We start from the raw sequence: 15482 nt of genomic DNA, 5'->3' as shown, positions 1-15482 counted from the left end.
CTAGGTAACCAGACCTGGTTCCCATCCTTTGTGAAAGTCTTCACGGATGTTGAGTGGGTGGCTGGGGATTAGGAGGTTCTCAGAGGCAGACATAAGCCATATTTTCTTGGACTGAAGGTGATGGAGGTACCTTGTTGGAGGTACAATGCTCCTCCCAGGATGAAAGCCGGGGGAAAGCATAGAAACTATTAGGCACAAAATGTTCTGTTAGAAGTCAAGATTTCACAGGCTTCTGAGTCATCTTCATATAGTCATTTTTGGCACATGGTAGGTACCTAAAAATGGCTGCTATTATAGATGTATGGGGAGCAGGGAATGTTCCCCAGCAAAGCGAAGACACAAACCTACTTAGCCTTTTTTTTTTTTTTTTTCATTTCATCATATGTCCTTGGCACTGGATAGTCCAATAACTAAAAGCTTGTTATATCACTCCTTAAATAATAAAAATGAATGATAGATAATTCTTATTAATTGCTTACAGTTCTGGGCTTTCTATAGCATGACATTGAGAAATTGGGTAGTGAAATGAGCACCCACAAAACTTTCAAGAAAACCAGTCTCACAGATTTAGAGAGTGAACTTATGGTTGCCAGTGGGGAGGATGGGAGGATGGGATAGTTAGGGAGTTTGAGATTGACATGTACACACGCCTGTATTTAAAATGGATAACCAACAAGGACCTACTGTATAGCACTGGAACTCTGCTCGATGTTATGTGGCAGCCTGGATGGGAGGGGAGTTTGGGGGAGAATGGATACATGCATACATAGATGGGCTTTCCTGGTGGTTCAGATGGTAAAGAATCTGCCTGCAATGCAGGAGACCCTGGTGTGATACCTGGGCCAGGAAGATCCCCTAGAGAAGGAAATGGCTACCCACTCCAGAATTCTTGCCTGGAGAATCCCATGGACAAAGTAGCCTGGCAGGCTACAGTCCACGGGGTCACAAGGAGTCGGCACAACTGAGTGACTAACACTTGCCTGTATATGTATGGTTGAGTCCCTTCACTGCTCACCTGACACTATCATGACATTTTTAATTAGCTATATTCCAGTATAAAATGAAAAGTAAAAAAAGAAAATCAGACCATCATGGGGTTCTCCTCAAGTTTCTTGGGTTCTTGGTGTGAGTATAGGAGACCTTAGCCAGAACAAGAGATGCCATCAAGGTGAGCAGGATGCCCAGGGGCTTATAGGCAGCCCTGTTTCCAGGCTTGTCTCTTACATGACATGAATTCTGTTCCAGCTTGTCCCAGTCTGCCTACTGCTACCAAAGGTGTCCTCACCCATGCTCTTACACATTTGTATTATGACTCTGGTGGGCTGAATAATAGTCCCTTAAAATGTCTGTCTCCTAATTTCTGGGACCTCTGATATTACCTTATATAGCAGACTTTACAGATAGGATTAAGTTCAGGATCTTGAGACGAGGAGATGATCCTGGGCTATCTGGATGGACCCCAAATGCAATCTCAGGTGTCCTTATAAGAGAGAGGTGGAGTTGACACAGAGGAGAGGAGAGATCATGTGACCGTAGAGGCCAAATTAGAGTGAGGAGGCCGCAAGCCAAGGATGCTGGCAGCTACCAGAAGCTGGAAGAGGTGGGGAACAAATTCGTCCCTCAATACCCCAGAGAAAGTCCTGCCCTGCCAACACCCTAACTGTAGCCAGTGAGGCTGAGTCCACACTTTGGCCTCCAGAACTATGGGAAATAAATTTTCTATTGCTTAAAACCCCCACGTTTTTGGTACTTTGTTACAACAGGCACAGGAAGCTAATACTCTAACAGGAAATTGAAGGACTTAGGCAGTTTTCTTTTCTTTTTTATACCTTAAGTTTTGCCATTTATTGATTCTATAAAACACAGATTGAGAATCTATCATATACAAAGTATGGGCTAGATGCTGGGAGGTGGAGGAGAGGCATAAAACAAATATTATATTGTTGAAACATACTAAATTATTAATACTCGACCATTTTGACCAAAAAGTGGAGGTTTCACAAAGTTCAATGTAATACTTCTTCACTGAGCTTATTTGGCAGATTTTACATATATATATATATATATTTTCAGTCACTCATACGTATCCCACTTTTTGTGATCCCATGGACTGTAGCCCACCAGTCTCCTCTGTCCATGGGATTTCCCATGCAAGAATATTGGAGTGGATTAACATTTTCTTCTCAGGGTATCTTGCCAAACCCAAGGATTGAACCTGCGTTTCCTGCATTAGCAGGTGGATTCTTTACCACTGAGCCCCTGGGAAGCCCTTTACATATATATATATGTAAAAAATATATAAATATTTTAAAATTTACAAATTTTATATATATGTAAAATATATTTAAAAAGTTGAAGTCTAATTTACAATGTTGTGTTAGTTTTAGGTGTACAACAAAGTGATTCAGCTATACATTTTTTTCAGATTTTTTTCCCATTATTTGAAGGTGTTGGATATGGTTCCCTGTGCTATACAGTAGGTCCTTATTGATTATCTATTTGATATATAGTGTTTTGTATCAGCTGAAGGCTCCTAATTCATCCCTCCCCTACTCCCTTTCCCCTTTAGTGACCATACAATTGTTTTCTGTGTCTGTGACTCTATTTCTGTTTTATAGATCAGTTCCTGTTATTTTTTTAGATTCCACATACATGTGTTATCATATGATACTTGTCTTCATCAGGCTTACTTCACTTTCTATGATAATCCCTGGGTCCATCCACATTGCTTCAAATGGCATTGTTTCATCCCTTTTAATGGCCTGGTAATACTCCATATGTATTCCATATATATCTACCACATCTTTTTTATCCATTCCTTTGTTGATGGACATTTAGATTGCCTCCATGTCTTGGCTATTATGAATAGTATTGCTATGAACGCTGGGACATGTGTATCTTTTCAAATTAGAATTTTCACCGTTTCCAGGTGTATGTCCAGAAGTGGGACTGCAGGGTCATATGGTGGTCCTATTTTCAGTTTTTAAGGGACCCTCCACACTGTTCTCCAAAGTGGCTGTACCAATTCACATTTCTGACAACAGTGTAGGAGGGTTTCTTTTCTCCAGCATTTATCATTTGCAGACTTCTTGATAATGACCTTCTGACCAGTGTGAGGTAATTTCCATTACTCTAATAATTTGTGATGTTGAGCATTTTTTCATGTGCTTCTTGGCCATCTATATGTCTTCTTTGGAGAAAAGATTATTTACGTCTTTGAGAGATTTTTTTTTTAATAAATGGGCACAGAAAAATTCTGATTCTGTGTGTTCTCCTATAATGTGGCTTTGACGCCCTTCCTACCAAGAGGTGGGAGTGTCTATATTTCCTCTCTTGAATGTAGGTGGACTTTTGACTGTGGAAATGAGACCACATGCCTTTCAAAACTAGGTCATCAAAGGCAATGCAACAGCCACCTGGTTCTCTTAGACACTCAACTTTGGAGACCCGGGCCAACAAGTAAGAAGTCTGAGGTTTCTCTGCTAAGAGGAAGCTCAAGCTGTGAGATGAAACCACAGGTACCTGTACTGGCCAACGTCTCCATCTGAAGTCCAGCCGACAGTCAGATATAGGAGTGAAGATGCCTCCAGAAGAATCCTGACACCAGATATTGACTCACATCTGATCTCTCAGTTCCAGAGCTGAGACCCAGACATTCTGGAGCATCGTACCCTCATCGATGCTGTGTATCTTCTTCCTTCCTGACCCAAAAATCTGCCAGTGTAACAAAAGGGCTTCTTTAAGCTGCAGAGTCTGGGGATAATTTGTTACAGAGCAATAAATAACCAAAGAGTTTGTTTTCTCATTTGAAAAGAGGAAGCATGTCTACCTCACTTTTCCCCCTGGTGGCTCAGATGGTAAAGAATCTGCCTGCAATCAGGAGACTTGGGTTCAGTCCCTGGGTCAAGAAGATCCCCTCGGGTAAGAAATAGCAACCCACTCCAGTATTCTTGCCTGGAGAATTCCATGGACAGAGGAGCCTGGCGGGCTCCATGGAGACACAAAGAGTTGGACTAAACTCTGCAAAAAGTGACTAACACTTCAAGGAAGGATCAAATGGGAATAAAAGCATCCAGGAGAATCCTGATATAGAGCAATGATGCATGGTATCTTAGTTTTCCTTTCTTTGGCATCAAGGATCTTACAATCAATCACAAACAGCTTTCCTAGATGAGAGATTGATATGTGCACAAACAGCTTCCCTAGATGAGAGGCAGGGTTAGGTAATGGGAAAGCTGAGTGGCAGTGACAAAGGTGTCCCCAAGTACAGGTGGTTAGAGAAGAGAGAAGCTGGCTTGTCACTCCTGGATCAGCCCTAAGACACAGAGTAGTTTTCTTCCATGTGCTCATTCCTGGAAGGGAGTGGATTCCTGCCTTTTTGCTATTCCATCAGCTCCAAGAGCCTTGTGCTCACCTGCAAATTGGCCCATGTTCCACCTAAGAGGAAGAGGATGGCCGGGGGTCCAGGATAGCTGATTCTTCTCAACTAACTGAGACAGAAGCTACAGAGCTACATCATGCTTCAAAGAAAGCTTGGATATGCATGGTCTCCATCGATTCCTGCTCTATAACTAGTTCTGTGGACAAAGAAGAGAATAGATTTTGGTGGACAAGATGTAATCTTTGACCTGGATAAAATTAAAAGATCTGTAATTGAAATGCAAAGCACTATAAGAGGACACGGAGAAGGCGATGGCACCCCACTCCAGTACTCTTGCCTGGAAAATCCCATGGATGGAGGAGCCTGGTGGGCTGCAGTCCATGGGGTCACTGAGGGTCAGACATGACTGAGCGACTTAAATTTCACTTTTCACTTTCATGCATTGGAGAAGGAAATGGCAACCCACTCCAGTGTTCTTGCCTGGAGAATCCCAGGGACAGAGGAGCCTAATGGGCTGCCGTCTATGGGGTCGCACAGAGTTGGACATGACTGAAGCAACTTAGCAGCAGCAGCATGAGAGGACAGGACTTGTCACAGTTTGGGCCCAAAATTGTAGATTAGGCTTTAAGTAAGAAGCACCAGTCTCTTAGGGCTTCCCAGGTGACTCAGCGGTAAAGAATCTGCCTGCCAATGCAGGAGATGTGAGAGACATGGGTTTGATCCCTGGGTTTGGAAGATACTCTGGAGGAGGAAATGGCAACCCACTCCAGTATTCTTGCCTGGAAGATTCCATGGACAGAGGAGTCTGGCAGGCCTCAGTCCATAGGGTTGCAAAGAGCTGGACATGACTGAGCACACACACGTGTGCACACACACACACACGCACACACACACACACTCCACTACCACCACCACCACCAGTCACTTGAAGGAAGAGCAGGTTTCAATGGCAGAGGTATCTTTTGTGTGTCGACATGAATGAGGTGCACAGTCCTTCTGACTCATTTGCCTTATATTCATCATACTGGTTTTTAAGCCACAGACCCATTACCAAAAGGCTAATCTGCTCTCGTTTGTGATTCTTTGAGACCTGAAGTTCATTTGACATTGCTCTGAAAGTGATCCCTAGGGGCAAGGGCATCAGGACTCTGCAGCCTTTCTGAGCCATGCAAACCCTGAGCTGTTTACTGCACCAGCTGTTTACTGGCACTGCAGTTAACAGCTCTGATGTCATTTGTCATCTTCCATAATTTCAGAATCCAATTTGTAGATTCGTCATTGTTTCCAGAGATGCCAACTGTGGTGCCAAAAGAGACGTCATGGTCTAGATGGGGGACAAAGATATGACGATGATCTACATGCCTTTGATAAGAATAAACCAGGGAAAACTCCTGAGGCTCTATGACATGGAAGATTTCTTATAAAATACAACTTTCAAAAAGGATTTGTTAGTTTATTGATATTTTATAAGAATGCACAATAACATAAAGATAGTTGCTCTAGGAGGTGATATGAATCCCTCTCTAGGGAGAGACCTATGTTTGCTGATACGAATATACATGTGCCTCAGGTTGGATGCTGAGTCTCCAGTACCTGGACTCACGTGTAGTCTAGGACTGAGTCAGTAGGCAGAGCTGCCATGCCTGAGGAGGGAGTGGAGAAGCTTCCTGTTTCTTTGGAAGTTCCGCTTCTTTGGAGAAAGCTGTAGGATTGTGGGAGTGAGACTGGCTGAGACCTGAGTCCCCTTTGCTGCAGGGCTTGCATGTGGACACACCTGTCCTCCAGCAACAAAATACAAAGAAACTATATGGGACTAAAAATAACTGCCTGCTCATGCATACTCAGTCACTGAGTCATGTCTGACTCTGCAAGCCCTTGGACTGTAGCCAGCTGGGCTCCTCAGTGCATGGATTTCCCAGGCAAGAATACTGGAGTGGGTTGCCATTTCCTCCTCCAGGGGATCTTCCCGACCCAGGGATCAAACCCATGTCTCCTGTGTCCCCTACTTTGGCAGGTGGATTCCTTACCAATTGAGTCACCGGGACAAAAGGTACAAACAAGCCAAAATTCCCTACTGCCACTTCTGAAGAGTCAGGGGCAAAGAGAGTCCTGCTCATGCCCCCTGCACTAACCAGTGCCAGAGGAGGTGGGCAAACCATCTAAGCCAGCTCTTCAGGCTGACCCCGACACACCCCTACTCTTACCCATATAAGGGATAAGTTTGCCCCTCCCCCACCCACTCAAGGAGCAAGAAATCTAGGGAAACTTTTGTTTCTTCTTGATGCCCCCTGCTGCAGCAGAGACCCCAGTAGAGCCCTGCCTGAATTTCTTGTCTGGCCTCTTGGCAATTTCTATTGATTGAGGAAGGCTATGAAACCTGGTCGATATCAAGAGTAATTATTGAGGAAGACAGCTTTAGCAAGGACTTCCCAGGTAGCTCAGTGGGTAAAGAATCTGCCTGCGATGCAGGCAGTTTGATCCCTGAGTCAGGAAGATCCACCAGAGGAAGGCATGGCAACCCACTCCAGTGTTCTTGCCTGGAGAATCCCATGGACAGAGGAGCCTGGTGGCTATAGTCCATAGGGTCACAGAGAGTCGGACATGACCGAAATGACTGAGCACTCATGCATGCTTTAGCAAATGCTGCTGTGTTGTATTCAACCTCAGAGGCATGGGCTCCATTAATGAGGATTTCTGGCTTTCTAGAATGTTGCCATTCAAAATGTTGCTGTGGAGTTAAGACATCAAATTATTCCCTAGGTTATTTCCTGAGAATTATTCCCTAAGAACCTTAATGCTGAGTTCTCTTCAACATCATCACCTCTGAACTTGATACTCATGATTTCAACCTTACCTGGTGGTAGGTAAGTATGTCTTGCTAATTTTCTTCTTTTTTTTTTTTGCAATGCATACCTTTGTACTTATATACAGGCAACAAAATGAGTTAAAAGATAATTGCACAAAATTGAAAGGGATAATATAGGTTATGTTGAAGCTAATGATACACATTATATTGTTTACTTCATCCTTCTGTTGAGTTTTCATGGTGATTTCTCTCCAATCTGTCTTGGTTTTTCTTTTTTTTGTTTTTGTTTTTTTAATTTTATTTTATTTTTAAACTTTACATAATTGTATTAGTTTTGCCAAATATCAAAATGAATTTGCCACAGGTATACATATTTTTCATCTCTTATTTAGCTTTCACTTTGCCAACAAAGGTCCGTCTAGTCAAGGCTATGGTTTTTCCAGTGGTCATGTATGGATGTGAGTTGGACTGTGAAGAAAGCTGAGCACCGAAGAATTGATGCTTTTGAACTGTGGTGTTGGAGAAGACTTTTGAGAGTCCCTTGGACTGCAAGGAGATACAACCAGTCCATTCTGAAGATCAGCCCTGGGATTTCTTTGGAAGGAATGATGCTAAAGCTGAAACTCCAGTACTTTGGCCACCTCATGCAAAGAGTTGATTCATTGGAAAAGACTCTGATGCTGGGAGGGATTGGGGGCAGGAGGAGAAGGGGACAACAGAGGATGAGATGGCTGGATGGCATCACCGACTTGATGGACATGAGTTTGAGTGAACTCTGGGAGCTGGTGATAGGCAGGGAGGCCTGGCGTGCTAATTTTCATTGGATAGGTTCAAAGTAGGTTTGATAGTAGGCTGAAACAAACAACCCCTCAAATACCAACAGCTTGCTGCTGCTGCGGCTAAGTCGCTTCAGTCGTGTCCGACTCTGTGCGACCCCATAGACGGCAGCCCACCAGGCTCTGTCGTCCCCGGGATTCTCCAGGCAAGAGTACTGGAGTGGGGTGCCTTTGCCTTCTCTGACCAACAGCTTAACACAGGCTTATTTCTTGCTCACATGAGTTTGTTGGGGTCAGGTGGCTTCCTCCAGTGGTTCTCCTCCAAATGCTAATTGAAGAATCCAGGCTTCTTTCATCAGGCAGCTCTGTCATTTCAGATGCCTTTATGTGTGGCATCATGGCTGGGAGAGATGGAGCAGGCAAGGTCCCATGGATGCTTTAGGGGCCAGAGAGAATGACGTTGCCCCTACATCCATTGACCAGAGACCAGTCAGATGGTCCGAACCAAACCGACAAGGAGGTTGGAAGAGGGAGATTGTCCACGTGCCCAGGAAGGCATACTGGGATTTGGTATGTAGCCAGCTAGTCTCTGACACCAATAGTTAAGGAGACTTTTTATCATTGACTATCATGTTTATAATTCCCACAGGGTAACATTTTGTTTGCTCGCTCAGTTGTGTCCGACTCTTTGTGACCTCATGGACTGCAGCACGCCAGGCTTCCCTGTTCTTTACCATCTCCCACAGCTTGTTACAGGATAACATATATGTTCTTTGGTTCCTCTTGGAAGAGCTGGGGTCATGATGAGCCTGTGAGACTCATCTTTACTTAACCTTCATCCCAGCTTCCCCTTCTCCCACCCTCCCTCACAGCTACCCCAAAGTGTTCATACATGTCCTTGTCTATCCCTGTGTCTTGTCGGACAGGAAGTTTCTATCTCCCTACGTCCTTTCCAACTCTTGATTTTTCACTCTGTATGTACAGTGGTCTCTCATTCTCATTGTATTTGTGCTGTTTTGATACCCATTTGTACATATTCTTCTGTAATTGCTTATTCGTTTTTTTCCCCCTATGGTTTCAATTTTCTATAGTATTTTCTTTTCTATCAGATTTTCACTGATTTACAAGAGTCCTTGTATATACTAGATATTGATATGCTACTGATTTTTGATGTGGCAAATATCTTCTCCTAATTTGTCAACTCTCTGTAGCTTTGTGGTGTTCATCACTAAACAAAAAGCTTTACTTTGAATGTAGTCAAATTGATCCATTAACACATTACTTCATGGTTTATCACTTTCTGGTTCTTGTTTAAGAAGACGTGTTACTTTTGAGTCATATATTTGAGTCATGTAGAAAATATATTTCTACATTGTTGCAATTATCTTTAATTTATAGGTTTTTAAACTGTCTGGAGTTTACATTTTTATATGGTATTAGCTTTATTTCCTCCCTAGTAATTCAGTTTCTTGCATGGCATCTACTATTTACTTCTTTCCCCATGGCTTTGTGGTGCTGCCTTTATCACTGACAAGGTTCATATACAACCATCTCTAAGCTCCTTCAGTGGTTCATTGGTATATGTGTCCAAATCTGTACCAGAAACATGTGCAAATGCTAAGTCACTTCAGTTGTGTCTAGCTCTTTGCGACCCTATGGACTGTAGGGTCCATGGGCTCCTCTGTCCATGGGATTCTCCAGGCAAGAATATTGGAGTGGGTTCCATTTCCTTCTCCAGGGGATCTTCCTGACCCAGGGATCGAATCCGCCTCTCTTATGTTTCCTGCAGGTGTGTTCTTTACCACTAGTGCCACCTGGGATTGCTCCTATTACTATGGTTTTCTTAAGTCAAATTGTCCTGATGCCTACCTCTGTTTTTCAGTTCCAAGATCAATTTAGCTATTCAAGGATCTTTATTTCTTAATATAAATTTTAGAATTAGTATATTGAAAGCATTAAAAAATCCACCTAAATATCCATTAGGATCACTTTGAATATACAGGTTAATTTAGGAATAATTGGTGTATCTATTATACTAAGCTCATTAATTGGTATAGTTACTATATTAGGTTTACTGTGTTATACAAATTTATACCAAGAATATGGCATAAATCTCCATTTATTCAGATTATTAAACCTATTAGTAATTTTTAAAATTTCAGGTATCATGTATTCATGCAAGCTAATTTTTTTAAAGCACAGGATTTATTGCAACAAAATTTAATTGGAGATGCATCCTTGTGAGGAGCTTCTGTCATATTCCATCACAAATGTCTGTAGAAATGTGTCCCTCTGGGCCAGAGCTAGCCTGTTCAACGTCCATCTCCAACCTGCCTCTTAGTTGGAGCTCTTCAGAAAATTTTAAAAGCCTCAATCAATTAAAATGAATTAACTGCACCCTGGGGATATGATTTAAGACGTGCACTTTGCTTGAGTAGAAAAATTTCAGCATGTTTCTAGCCCAACAAGCCTTCAACAGCATTCACACACCAGGGAACTCTGAAACCTTTGTTTTTCTTATCAAAATAACATGCATTAAGCAATGAGGAAGCTGTTAATGAGTGCTCTTTCAGAGAAAGACTCAGGGTTCCTCAAACTTCTCTACTAGCATAATTTGCAACAGGGAAAGGAAAATTCATACCACTAATATGTCTAAGAATCCAGTGTGGCATGGTCTGGGTTTTGATTTGAAGTGCTGTGTTTTAATAGTAAAATGTTATTCAGAATTATAATTCTTCTTCAAAATATGTTGATTACTAGCTTTTTCTTTAGACAGAGTGTAAAGTAAAATGGACTCTAAAAAGCCATGCTACATTGAACTTCTAACTTTGTGCTCCCGATCTTGCTGCCCATGGGGTCAGCTGGAAGAGAATGACACTGTAAAATTTCATTATAGTTTGCCTAGGGCTGGCTCAGAGTAAAAGAATCTGCCTGCCAGTGCAGGAGACACAAGAGACATGATTTCAACCCCTGAATCTGGAAGACCCCCTGAAGGAGGCCATGGCAACCCACACCAATATTCTTGCTTGCAGAATCCCATAGTCAGAGGAGCTTGGCGGGCTACGGTCTATAGCGTCACGAAGAGTCGGGCATGACTGAGGCGACTTAGCATGCACTCACAGTGTCCTTATACAAAGAGTCTTCCCTGGTGGTATAGTAGCTAAGACTCTAGTCTCCCAATGCAGGGGGCCTGGGTTCCATCCCTGGTCGGGGAACTAGATCCCACATGCTGCAATTAAAGGTCCCACTGCTGCTGCTGCTGCTAAGTCGCTTCAGTCGTGTCCGACTCTGTGCGACCCCAGAGATGGCAGCCCACCAGGCTCCCCCATCTCTGGGATTCTCCAGGCAAGAGCACTGGAGTGGGTTGCCATTTCCTTCTCCAATGCATGAAAGTGAAAGTGAAGTCGTTCAGTCGTGTCCGACTCTTAGCGACCCCATGGACTGCAGCTTACCAGGCTCCTCCGCCCATGGGATTTTCCAGGCAAGAGTACTGGAGTGGGGTGCCATTGCCTTCTCCAAAGTCCCACATGCTACAACAAAGATCAAAGGTCTAGTGTGCCTCAACTAAGACCTGGCAGAGCAGAAGAAATAAAATAAATAAATAAAAGTAAATATTAAAAAAAAGAGCAGATTATGACACACAGTGGGAAGACCATGTGGAGACACAGCTGTATGCAAATCAAGGGGAGAGGTCTCGGGAGAAACTACCCTTGCCAACACCTTGATCTTGGACTTCCAGCCTTGGGACTGTGAGACAATAATCTTCTGTGGTTGAAGCTCCTAGCCTGTGGTGTTTGGTTATGGCAGCCTGAGAAGACTTGTAACTTCGATTCCTGAGGAGATGCTTCTGCAGTCTCGTGGCTCTCCATTCTCCTCTGGCCCTTCTATAAACCACTGGTTCTTGAAAAAGTGTTAATTGCCCAGTCGTGTCGGACTCTTTGTGACCACAAGGACTGTAGCCTTCCAGGCTCCTCTGTCCATGGAATTCTCCAGGCAAGAATCCTGGAGGAGTGGGTTGCCATTCCCTTCTCCAGGGGACCTTTCCAATCCAGGGATCTGCATTGCAAGCAGATTCTTTACCATCTGAGCCACCAGGGAGGCCCTGGTGTTCTTGGTAGGAAATAAATTGGGTGCTTGGTAGGAAATAAACACCAGAAAGCATGGGTCAGAGCTGGGGGAATCTGGGATGATTTGGGGTGCACTGGCAGTTCTGGGGAGCCAGGTGAAGTCTAGAGATGGTGATGCCTTCCTAGAGAATTCTGAGGGACGAGGGTGTGCTGGTCACACCATGATCACCAGGCAGGGATTAGAATCATAAATGAGAGTGGGCGCCCCATCTGGGACAGGGCCTGGGGATGGAGAGAGCAGGCAGCACGGGAGTCCCAGGGAGCAGAGTTTGGGTCAGGGGTGCTGTTTACTCTGAGAGCCCCTGGTGATGCGAGAGGGCTGTCGGCACAGACAAGTCAGCCAAAGGTGGGCTTTCTGGTGAGAACAAAGTCCGAGCTGGTGAAGACTTTGAGTGCAGGTTGCCAAGAACCTATCCAACACAGAAGCTTGTGGTCTAGGGGTGAGAACCCCACCTGAGGGTGGCTGGGCTCCCAGACTGGGAAAACTGAGCGCAAGGCGGCGCCTGGTCATAGGAACCTAATGAGGCGCAGAACAAAGCCGGATGTTTACTTCTTGTGTTCATGTTGGTTCAGTATGTGGAGGAGGGCTTATCTTATTTTTTAGCAAAGGTTTTAATTTAATACTGGTTAAATATATGCCTGACATCATACTTATTTTCTTTCTTAGTTGTTGCAGTTCTTCTTTGTTTTAATTGGAAGATAATTGCTTTACAATGTTGTATGTGGTTTCTGCCATACAACATGAATCAACTATTATATAGACTTATATCCCCTCCCTGTTGAGCCTCCTCCCACCCCCTCCCACCCTTCTAGGTCGTCACAGAGCACCGAACTGGTCTCCCTGTGCTCTACAGCAGCTTCCCACTAGCTGCCAATCTTACACGTGGCAGTGTACATATGTCAATGAAAAGTGAAAGTGTATGTTGCTCGGTTGTGTTCGATTCTTTGCAACCCCATGGGCTGTAACGGACTGTAGCCCTCCAGGCTCCTCTGTCCATGGCATTCTCCAGGCAAGAATCCTGGAGTGGGTTGCCATATGTCAATGCTACCCTCTCAATTCGTTCCACCCTCTCCTTCCTCTGCTTGTGTGTCCACAAGCCCATTCTCTATGTTCCAGTCTCTTTTCCTTAGGAGGTCTTATCTTGACTCAGGTACTGGGAATGCTCCCAGTCACTGCAGCTACTGAACCAAAACTACTTCCCTTTCCTTTCCTTGGACACAGAGCAGATCTAGGGTGGCACCCAGACTACAGGGGCAGGAAGAAGCTTCAGTTTTTGGAGGTTGGAGGGTGAGGGAGAGAAAAGCAGACAGAGGGGTGTTTAGCAGTGGTTTTCGGGGTGAACTGCATTTGAGAACCAGGACTGTGAAGATATTCTCTGAAAGCGGACCCTGACACCTGACATGTGGAATCTGTCCTAAGTGGGGGAGGGAGAATTGGCTGATAGTGATATTGCAAAACCCAAAGCTATATGATTTGAAAACAAACAATTATTCTAGCAGAAAATGAGAGACCAGCTTCAAGTTTTCTTGTTAAAGACTTGTTTCTAAACAGCTGAATAATTACTGTCGTCTATTTAAGATTTCCAGATGGTTGCTAAATTTTTCTGCTTTCTTTAAGATTTCTCAGTCTTTTTACACTTGTCTCAAAGATTGCTATAACATTTCTAATTGGATCATTGCATTTACAACAAACATTTCTTGAAGGCCTACTCTGCTAAATGGTGGTAACTAAGATGCATACAAACTTCCACTGGTATTTAATGAAGAGATGGAGAGGGCGTTATTTGATTTCCTGTACTTAGGAGTTTTTTTTCATTATACTTACCATTAAATTAATATAGACAAATCAAGCACTGATTCAATAAATTGTCTGATTCTGGATAAAACAGAAAATTTCATAGTTTTTCATAAAAATGGTATTTGAAGTTGACTGTAAAACATAGAATCGTAACAATTTATGCTTTATTATTATGCATAAGGACTATGCAGTAGTCATGTACAAATATGAGAGTTGGACCATAGAAAAGGCTGAGCACTGAAGAATTGATGCTTTCAAACTGCGGTGTTGGAGAAGATGCTTGAGAGTCCCTTGAACAGCAAGGAGATCAAACCAGTCAATCCTGAAGGAAATCAACCCTGAATGTTCATTGGAAGGACTGATTCTGAAGCTGAAGCTGCAATCCTTTGGCCACCTGATGTGAAGAGCTGAACCACTGGGAAAGACCCTGATGCTGGGAAGATTCAGGGCAAGAAAAGAAGGGGCAACAGAGGATGAGATGGTTGGATGGCATCACTGACTCAATGGACATGAGTTTGGGCAAACTCCAGGAGATGGTGAAGGGCAGGGAAGCCTGGTGTGCTGCAGTCCATGGGGTTGCAAAGAGTCAGACATGACTGAGCGACTGAATAGCATAACGACTGTCTGTTGGTTTTCTCTATTCTTTTGTAAGGAAATTAAGACTGTTTGAGGTATCACTGGTTTGATTTTTCACTCAGACCATTAAGTTCTGAGTGAAAAACACATCTCGAGTTCTCAGAGTAGCCAGCTCTTGCAATGTTGTCTGTTATAAGTATTTGTCATTAATGTTCTTTTAGGGGTCCAGTGTAGGACAGAGGGGTCCCAGGGCTGTAGCCCCAGCCCATCTTCTCGGCATCACTTCATTCCATTCTTGCATCTCCCCATCTTCTAGGGGACTGTGCTTGAGGCTACTGGAGATTCTTGATTTTTCCAAGAAGGCTTATAATTCCAGGGTTTTTTGATACTATTTTATTAAGTCTTTCCTGATGGTCTTCATTAAGGATATGTTTTCATCCCTTGAAGGAGATAGTAGCTAAATGGGAGTGAACAGCCAGATAAGGGTATTTTTACTTCTCTTTTGGAGATCATATTTTTGTTTTATACGATAGGTATGTACTTATATTGGTGATGGACAAGGAAGCCTGGCGTGCTGCAATTCATGGGGTTACAAAGAGTCAGACACGACTGAGCGACTGAACTGAACTGAAATGATGTACTTATATGAAAGTGAAAGTGAAAGTCGCTCAGTTGTGTCCAACTCTTTGCAACCCATGGACTGTATAGTCCATGGAATCCTCCAGGCCAGAAAACTAGAGTGGGTAGCCTTTCCCTTCTCCATAGATATGTCCCAATTCTTCCAGATAAACTACACACCTCAAAGACTGTGTCTGTTCAGTTAGATAAATAGACGGATTGATGGATGAGTAGAGGGTAGATACAGCTATTCCTTATTTAGTAGCATGTGAACTTCCCGAGGACTGGGATCTTTGTCTGCTTTGATCACTGCAGCATTCCCAGCATCTTGACACCAGTTCTGGGTTAGATACCCACCCGTGCTCACCTGGCACCTGGAGATTACCCTTATCTGGCTGTT

This window comes from Bos mutus, chromosome 1 (genome assembly GCF_027580195.1).
Source record: "Bos mutus isolate GX-2022 chromosome 1, NWIPB_WYAK_1.1, whole genome shotgun sequence".
Classification (NCBI taxonomy): Eukaryota; Metazoa; Chordata; class Mammalia; order Artiodactyla; family Bovidae; genus Bos; species Bos mutus.
This window is presented reverse-complemented; position numbering follows the sequence as displayed.